This window comes from Penaeus chinensis, chromosome 4 (assembly GCF_019202785.1).
Source record: "Penaeus chinensis breed Huanghai No. 1 chromosome 4, ASM1920278v2, whole genome shotgun sequence".
Taxonomy (NCBI): domain Eukaryota; kingdom Metazoa; phylum Arthropoda; class Malacostraca; order Decapoda; family Penaeidae; genus Penaeus; species Penaeus chinensis.
In genome coordinates, this window is record NC_061822.1 from 8,249,433 (window position 1) to 8,258,001 (window position 8,569).

The window sequence follows — 8,569 nt, forward strand, 5'->3', positions numbered from 1 at the left end:
TTTTTGTTTTCCTTTATATCTCACTTTCCTTTCTTATTCTCTCTCCTTTCTTTCTTACTCTCTATTTTCCTATATACTTTTCTTTCCTTCCTTCCATCCTTCCTCTCACTCTCTCTCTCTCTCTCTCTCTCTCTCTCTCTCTCTCTCTCTCTCTCTCTCTCTCTCTCTCTCTCTCTCTCTCTCTCTCTCTCCCTCTCTCTCTCCCTCTCTCTCTCTCTCTCCCTCTCTCTCTCTCTCTCTCTCCCTCCCTCCCTCCCTCCCTCCCTCCCTCCCTCCCTCCCTCTCCTTCCCTACCTCCCTCCCTCCTTCCCTCCCTCTCCCTCTTTCCCTCTATCGCTCTCTCTCTTTCCATTTTTCCATCATAGCTACCGATTTCTTTAAGGAATGAATTAATAGCAAAATGCAAGAAGCAGTTCCGGCACAAACACACACACACACACACACACACACACACACACACACACACACACACACACACACACACGGTCTTGACGGTCTTGCTTGGGATGTAATAAATCCCAGTGTGGGATTGTGTGCGCCGTCGATAGTGACTGTGTTTGGTGGCTTGGTGGTGTGGTGGCTTGGTGGTGTGGTGGTAGAAGTGGTGAGTGAGTAGTGTAGATGCGTTCGCTACCCATGGAGTTGTTATTTTTTTTTCTATTGGTTGGCGAGCACTATGTTCGTCTTTTCTTTCTTGTATTTTTCTTGCTATCTTTCTCTTTTTCTTTCTCTTTCTGTTTGTTTTTCTTCTCTGCTCTCTCTTTCTGCTCTTTCTCTCTCCCTCCCTCCCTCCCTCCTCCTCCTCTCTCTCTCTCTCTCTCTCTCTCTCTCTCTCTCTCTCTCTCCCTCCCGCCCTCCCTCCCTCCCTCCCCCCTCCTCCTCTTCCTCCTCCTCCTCCTCCTCCACCCCCTCTTCCCCCCTCTTCCTCCTCCTCCTCCCCCCCCCTCTTCCTCCTCCTCCTCCTCCTCCTCCTCCCCCCTCTTCCTCCTCCTCCTCCTCCTCCTACTCCGCCCGGCCAAGCCTCAGCCCTCTGTCGGTTCCTTTGTGCTGATGCAGATGTGCTCAGCGACAGTGTAGTCCCATTAAAATAACCCATTTCTCCTTTCTTCTTGATACTGAGTTTGACTGACACTGATATGGGCCATTTCTTTTTTTTTCATTTTGGTTGGCCTTATTTATTTTCATATCAAAGTGTATATTCTTCTTCATATTTTCACTTTGTTGTCTTGTTTCTTTGTGTATCTTTGATTTTTTAAGATGTCGACGTCGCTGGGTGAAATGTAGCTGTTCGTGCGTGTCATGAGGGTTTTGTAATTGTGTGTGACTGTTAAGATATCCCTGACATTTATTTTTCTTGAGTTGAGTTTTCCTCCCCGAGATAAAGCGAGATAGGTAATAATGATACGCAGCACACGTCAAGCAGAACTCTCCGATAATGCAAAGTCAGAGGTGCCTTGAATCATGCATGGCCTTTCTTAGTGCGTATGGAAGTGCAGCTGAAATTCAGTTCTATGTTTAAGGAGGACGTCTTTCAGCTGTCAGAGGCCGAGGACGCGCACGCACCGGGAGTGGTTGCAGAGGTGCTGCTCTGAAGGTCCGGGAACGCTGTAGATCACAGGTTATTAGTGTATATCCGTCTGACACGTGACAGACACAAGGAAGGAAGGGTATACACAGGGTGGAGAAGGCAGAGAGGAGAAGAAGGAAGAGGAAGGAAGGAAGGAAGGAAGGAAACGGCGCGGTCGAGTGCTGCTGAGCAGGATATACAACGTCCATGGTCACGCAACGACCCTGCCACGGCGACCAGAACACTGCTTCATTTCGTCTTCGGACATCCCTCCTCCGGGCATTCCGCCTCTGGACATTTCGCCTTCGAATATTCCTGCCGCGGGCGCCCTCCCTCCGACAGTCTGCCTCCTGACGCCCTGCACCTGAGTCATGATCCGCCGGGATGCTGCGCCTTCACACGATCTGCCTGTGAGTGCGAGCATCCTCTGGTTCATCCGCCTCCGGCTCTCCTCCCGTTGACAAGCTGCATCTAGCGCAATGAGATGCTGTTCCTAATAAACATAACGTCTCGAGCTTTAAGGACTATCTTGCAGTGTCGTTAAGCACTCTATTGCGATCGGGATCAACGATTTACAAGGGACTTTGCACCTCGAGCACTGTAACAGTAGTCATTTTTAAGACGCCGTTAAACCTTATTACTGCAATACCTATAATAACAAAATTACCCCAAGCGTGGTACACACCTACTATACTTGCTTTGCCTCTAACAATGAGATCAGCAACGTATATGCTTAACTTGTGCAGAAATTCCATCCATAATACTACCACATGGACACAGTATCACTAAGACTCTATATGTGTAATAAATTCTATTATAGAGCACATTCTCTGACGCCATGTGGGTTTTCATGTCCCTGTTCTAGGCGAATTAGAGCCATAACAGTGGCATGTTTACCGTGGCTGTATGTTTTGTGAAGTCCGTTGTGAATTGACCAACCTGTCTTAAATTCCTTTTTTCTCTCTTTCTTTTTTTGCAGTTTCTTTTCAGCTTCTCTTTAATCAGTGGATATGTAATCTTGTAGAAGTGATAGCGTGTAAATGTGTGTTTATAGATACGTCTGTAGATCAAACGAGAAAATAACAAAAATATATATTTCAGGTCCAAAGTAAATCCTGGAGCGCTTGTCTGTCATCTGTCTGCTTGCGAGACAGCTGGCAAGACGCGGCTTGGGAGACGAGGTCGATCTGGAATCTCGCGCGTCAGAGGGCTTTCTTGGTTCGTTTTCCTCCTTTTTTTAGATCTTCGCGAACTTCTTTTGTGCGTAACACTTTGGGACATAATCCCCTGAGCGGAACATGTTACATTTTACAGCTCAACCTCCTGGAAGATAATTTTGTAACATTGACTTTTGCATGCGTTGCAGTCTTTTGCAACACGATATCTCCGAATCATCCGTGGTGGCACTAAACCTGTGATACGGCAAAGTACCTGGCAAAAAAAAGCAACATGAGAAATCAAATTAACAGGATAACGTAAACAAAGAACAGATACGAATCATGGAGCAAACCCCAAAACGAGGAAGCGTCACGTTGGGAACACATAATTAGTGACAAGATAAGTTGCAGTTCCTTCTTCCAAATCAGCGGAAGAGCCGACTCGCTCGAGGACGCTACTACTAGCACCATGAACACTATTTGCGAAAATATCAACAAGCTACTTCGTCCCACTCCAAGCGACCGAGTTTCCTACACACCTACTTCCTCGTCCATCCAAACAAGAGTGAATGAATACTGGGCACATCAGTATTTGGAAAGAATAACCCAAAAGAAAGATCTTCTGGCCATAATAACATCTGGCTGAAGATCGTTAATTCGAGAGCTATTCCCCGAGCTCAATAGGCTCCCTTTGTGACGCCAATAGCCCCATCGCAGAGGGCGTGGTTCCTAACCTATGGAAGTGAGCCCTGGGCAGTTACGATCCACAACACCAGCTCATCCTATTCTCTCGACGACCTCGGGAGCATCTCGGTCATTCCTATTCCGAGAACAGTTGATGTGGAATTGTGGAAGTTCTCGTCGGCCATTTTCGATCGTCGCCAGTTTAGAAACTTCCACTAGTTAGTTGATTCGATGATTTGAAGTCATTCCAAACGCCAACAGGCCACGTGAGGTCACCATCCTCGCCATCGACCTACGGAAAGCGGTCGACCTCATCGAACGCACAATCCTAATCGAGAAAAATCCTATTCCTGGGATTTTTTACGAAGGAACTCCCCCTTCCTCGACCTCCGCTTCTAGAAAACTCGAGCGAATGACCGAACCTCCGAAGAAGTGGACCCTTGCTACGTGTCTCTTAAGGGAAACATCCCCCGCCTATTATGGTCCTCCACGCGAACATTTACAAATATATATGTATAATCTTAGTAGTCGCATACGGACCGATGTTAGACAGCAACTCATTACCAAATTCCTTCAAATTTGACATCAATTAACAAAATCCAAATAAATGCCAAGAATTACACGACAATTAAAATAACTTCCAACGAATTAGCCGATAATGAAGAAAGGCAAAAAATGCGAAAAGTATGATGAGAAAGATCACGTCAATGTTGCATTTTTTTTTTTTTTTTTTTATTTCGTCTTATCATTATTATCATTATTATTTCTTTATCACCCGGGGACACATGCTCACCATATAAACACTTTTACCGAATATGTATTTCGACGCTCATCTGTACATTACAAGCAATCATTTTTTTAAAGATCTAGAAAAGTGGCTAAACTATTTAGATAAAAATCATTATCATCATCATCATTATTATTATTATTATTATTATTATTATTATTAGTATTATTATTAATGTTATAATTATTATTACTACTACTGCTATGATTATCATGATCATTGTTATTATTGTTCTTGTTATCATTGTTGTTATTATCATTATTATTATCATCATTACCTTTATCATTATCATGAACATTATCAATAATCTTATTATCATGACAATTATTAGTATCGTTATCATTATCATTATTATCGTCATTGTTATTGTTGCTAATATTATTATAATTGTTATCATTATTATCATTATAATTATTATCATTGGTATTATTATCAATATCAATATCATCATTATCATTATTATTAACATTATTATGAAAATACCATTATTATTAACATTATTATTATTATTAGTAGTAGTATCATTATTATTGTTATTATATTACATTTTTATTATTATTGTTATTATTATTATTATTATTATTATTATTATCATCATCATTATTAGTATTAATATTAATGTTATCATTTTCATTATTATTGTCAGTGTTATTATTATTATTATTATTATTATTATTATTATTATTATTATTATTATTATCATTATCATTATCATTATTATTATTATCAATATCATTATTATTATTATCATCATTATTAGTATTAATATTAATGTTATCATTTTCATTATTATTGTCGGTATTATTATTATTATTATCATTATTATTATTAATAATATTATTATCATTAATATCATTATTATTATTATTATTATTATTATTATTATTATCATTATCATTATCATTATCATTATTATCATCATTATTAGTATTAATATTGATGTTATCATTTTCATTATTATTGGCAGTATTATTATTATTATCATTATTATTATTATCATAATTTATTATCATTATTATTATTTTAATTATTATTATTATAATATTTTTATTATCATCATTAATAATTAATAATTATTATTATCATTATTATTATCATTATTATTATTATTATTATTATTATTATTATTATTATTATTATTATTATCATCATTATAATAATAATAATAATAATTATTATTATTATCATTATTATCATTATTATGATAATAATAATAATTGTTATTATTATTATCATTGTTGTTGTTGCTGTTATTATTATTATTATTATTACTATCATTATTATGATAATAATAATAATTAGTAGTAGTAGTAGTAGTAGTACTATTACTATTATTATTATTATTAACATTATTATAAGATCATCTTTTATTGTTATTGTTGTTAGTATTACCATCATAAACAACAGTATCATTAATACCATTATTTAATTTCTTCCATATTCACTGTTCTACTACCCACAAAAAAAAAAAAAAAAAAAAATACGATCGCCATAAGGATACAAAACCTTTGTCTTGATCCTCTATCAGACGCGCCCACCAGTGACGTCACGACCGCCCGTTCTTTGTATTCGTCTTGTAATGGCGCCAAAACCCCTAATCTTTTGTCTTCCAGCCGCATGATGTCACTGCTATTGTTCTGGTGATGTCACAAACCTTTCAATTTCAACCTTTATTCGTGTGACTTCGTTTTGGTGTCATTTCAGTGTGTATAGATTTGTGGGATTCTGAGACACAAAGTTCTGAAACCTTTCGGAAAGGATTCGAATCTAGGATAAAGGATTATATCCAATCTATCGACTGCTGATCCACATCTGTTTCACATGACGTGACACTCCGCCATATTGAAGGTAAAACCCGTGTCACTCTTTTTTTTTCGCTCCTATTCTTATGGAAAAAAAAAATAACGTGCGTGTTTCCATGTAATCACGTGGTAATACCAAATGTAAACAGATATTCAGTCAGCTGTTCTCTCCGGCGTCGGAGTCGTGTAACAGCGTCGTTTACACAGATCTTCCGGCTCAAAAGTACCCTTATTTATCGAAAGCCACACATTTCCTCCTGTTTCCTCCCCGGCGAAGGAAATCGAAGGTTCTAGGAGGATGTGTTGTCCCTTCGTTGAATAATGTCTTAAAAGTATCCTTAGCAGAAAAGAGAGAGAGAGAGAGAAAAAAAAAAAAAGGTGTTCGCAAGACATGCTTTTCGAGGCGATAACGCATTCTGATCACAATTGGATATTCGGGAAAACATTATCAGCCAATAATCTTCACCGGGTATATGTGGAACTATTATTTTGCACAACGTCTATGTGTGCTTCCAATGTATCACAGACATCCACATGTGCATTTTTTTTTTTTTTAAATGTATGCGTATGTATGTATGTGTATCTATCGTGTGTGTGTGTTTAGTGTATGCGTCTCAGGATGTAGAGGGAGCGAGGTGCGGGAGAGAATATGTACTCCAATAATTGTTTGGCTTATGAGCATCTTTCCCTCTGTCTCACCATCTCAGAATTCTCCTTCAGAATACGCAATTATACCAGTCTTGTCTCTCAGAATTATTCATCTGCTTTCTCCCCCTCCCCCCCTCCCCCTCCAGCTCCTCCCTTTCCTCCTCGGCCTCTTCTTCTTCTTCTCCTCCTTCTCCTCCTCTGTCTGAATAACTCTTTCTTCTCGACCTGTTTACCCCTTCGTCTTCTTCTTCTTCTTTTTCTTCTTCTTCTTTTTCTTCTTCTCTCCCTTTCTCCTTCCTCTTTACTTCCCCACCTCCTATGCTTATCTTTCTCTTCTCGTCTATTTATTTTCTTGTGGATTTTGTCTTTGTTCCTTCATACTTCTCTTTCTCTTTATATCTGCTCTTACTTCTCATATTTCTCTCTTCTTCGTTTCCTCTTTCTTCTTAATTACTTCTTTGTCTTTTTCTTTTCTTTCTCCTTCCTTTCTTCTTTCATGTCCTCTTTTTCTTCCTTTTCCTCATCCTTCCTCTCATCCTTCTGCTTCCACCCCCTTTCTTTCATCTCTCTTCTCTTCCTCTTCTGCTTCCATCTCATCATTTTCCCACTTTCTTTTCTTTCTCTTCCTTTTCCATACTCTTTATTCCCCCTTTTCCGCCTCCCTTCATTCTCTATTTCCCCCTAATCCTTTCGATCTCACTTTTTCCTCCATTCTCCCACTACCCCTATTTCGTTCTCCTTCCCCCTTCCCCTCTCTCCCCTCCTTCATACCCCTTCTCCCTCCTCCCCTTTTCCTCCTCGCTCTCCTCCTCTTCTCGTCCCTATCCACCTCCACCACCTCCACCACCAACACCTCCACTTCCACTTCCACCTCCACCTCCACCTCCACCTCCACCTCCACCTCCACCTCCACCTCCACCTCCACCTCCACCTCCACCTCCACCACCACGTCCTCCTCCACAACCACCTCTAAATCTCCACCTCCACGTCCACCTCCAACTCCACCTCCACCTCCACCACCACCTCCACCTCCACCTCAACCCCCCCACCTCCACCTCCACCTCCACCTCCACCTCCACCTCCTCCTCCACCTCCACCTCCACCTCCACCTCCACCTCCACCTCCACCTCCACCTCCACCTTCACCTCCACCTCCACCTCCACCTCCACCTCCACCCGCTTCCCCAAGACGTTCCACATCGCCAGCAAAAATCCGAGCCAGGGAAAGGCAGACAAGCCGAGCCAACAACATGCAAGGCTGAAGTCGGGTTCTCTTGCCCCGCAGCGTAACCCGTGTTTACCCTTTGTTAAATCCGGGTCGTCCAAAGGAGCTTACTGGGTTATGGGTAGTTTCAGGCTCCTTTTTTTATATTATTATTATTTTTTTTTTCTTTTTTTCTTCTATAAGGGAGGGGAGGCTGGCTGGCGAGGGTGCGTATTTCAGCTCAAAACGAGGCCGGTTGAGAAGAATTTATGGCTAATTACTCGGGGATTGTGTTACAGAATTTTTTTGTTTTTGTTTTTGTTTTTTGTTGTTATTTTGTTTTTGTGTTGAAAAGAGGATTTTATTTCTTTATATATATACATACATACATAGATATATATATATATATATATACATATAAACATATATGTATAATATATATATATAAAACACATACTCTCTCTCTCTCTCTCTCTCTCTCTCTCTCTTTCTCTCTCTCTCTGTCTCTCTCTCTCATTCAAAGCGCTATCCACCCCATCTCACGCGCACTCATATAGCTCTATACTTATACTCATCTCTGAACATCGTATTGTCATCATCAATTGAACCAATGAGCGATTGTAAAACCCCTGGATTGTTAAGGATTCTAATCCTCTCTACATCAGTCTGGATTTATTGTGATTCGGTTCAGCTAATCACGCGTAACGTGTGATTGGGATTG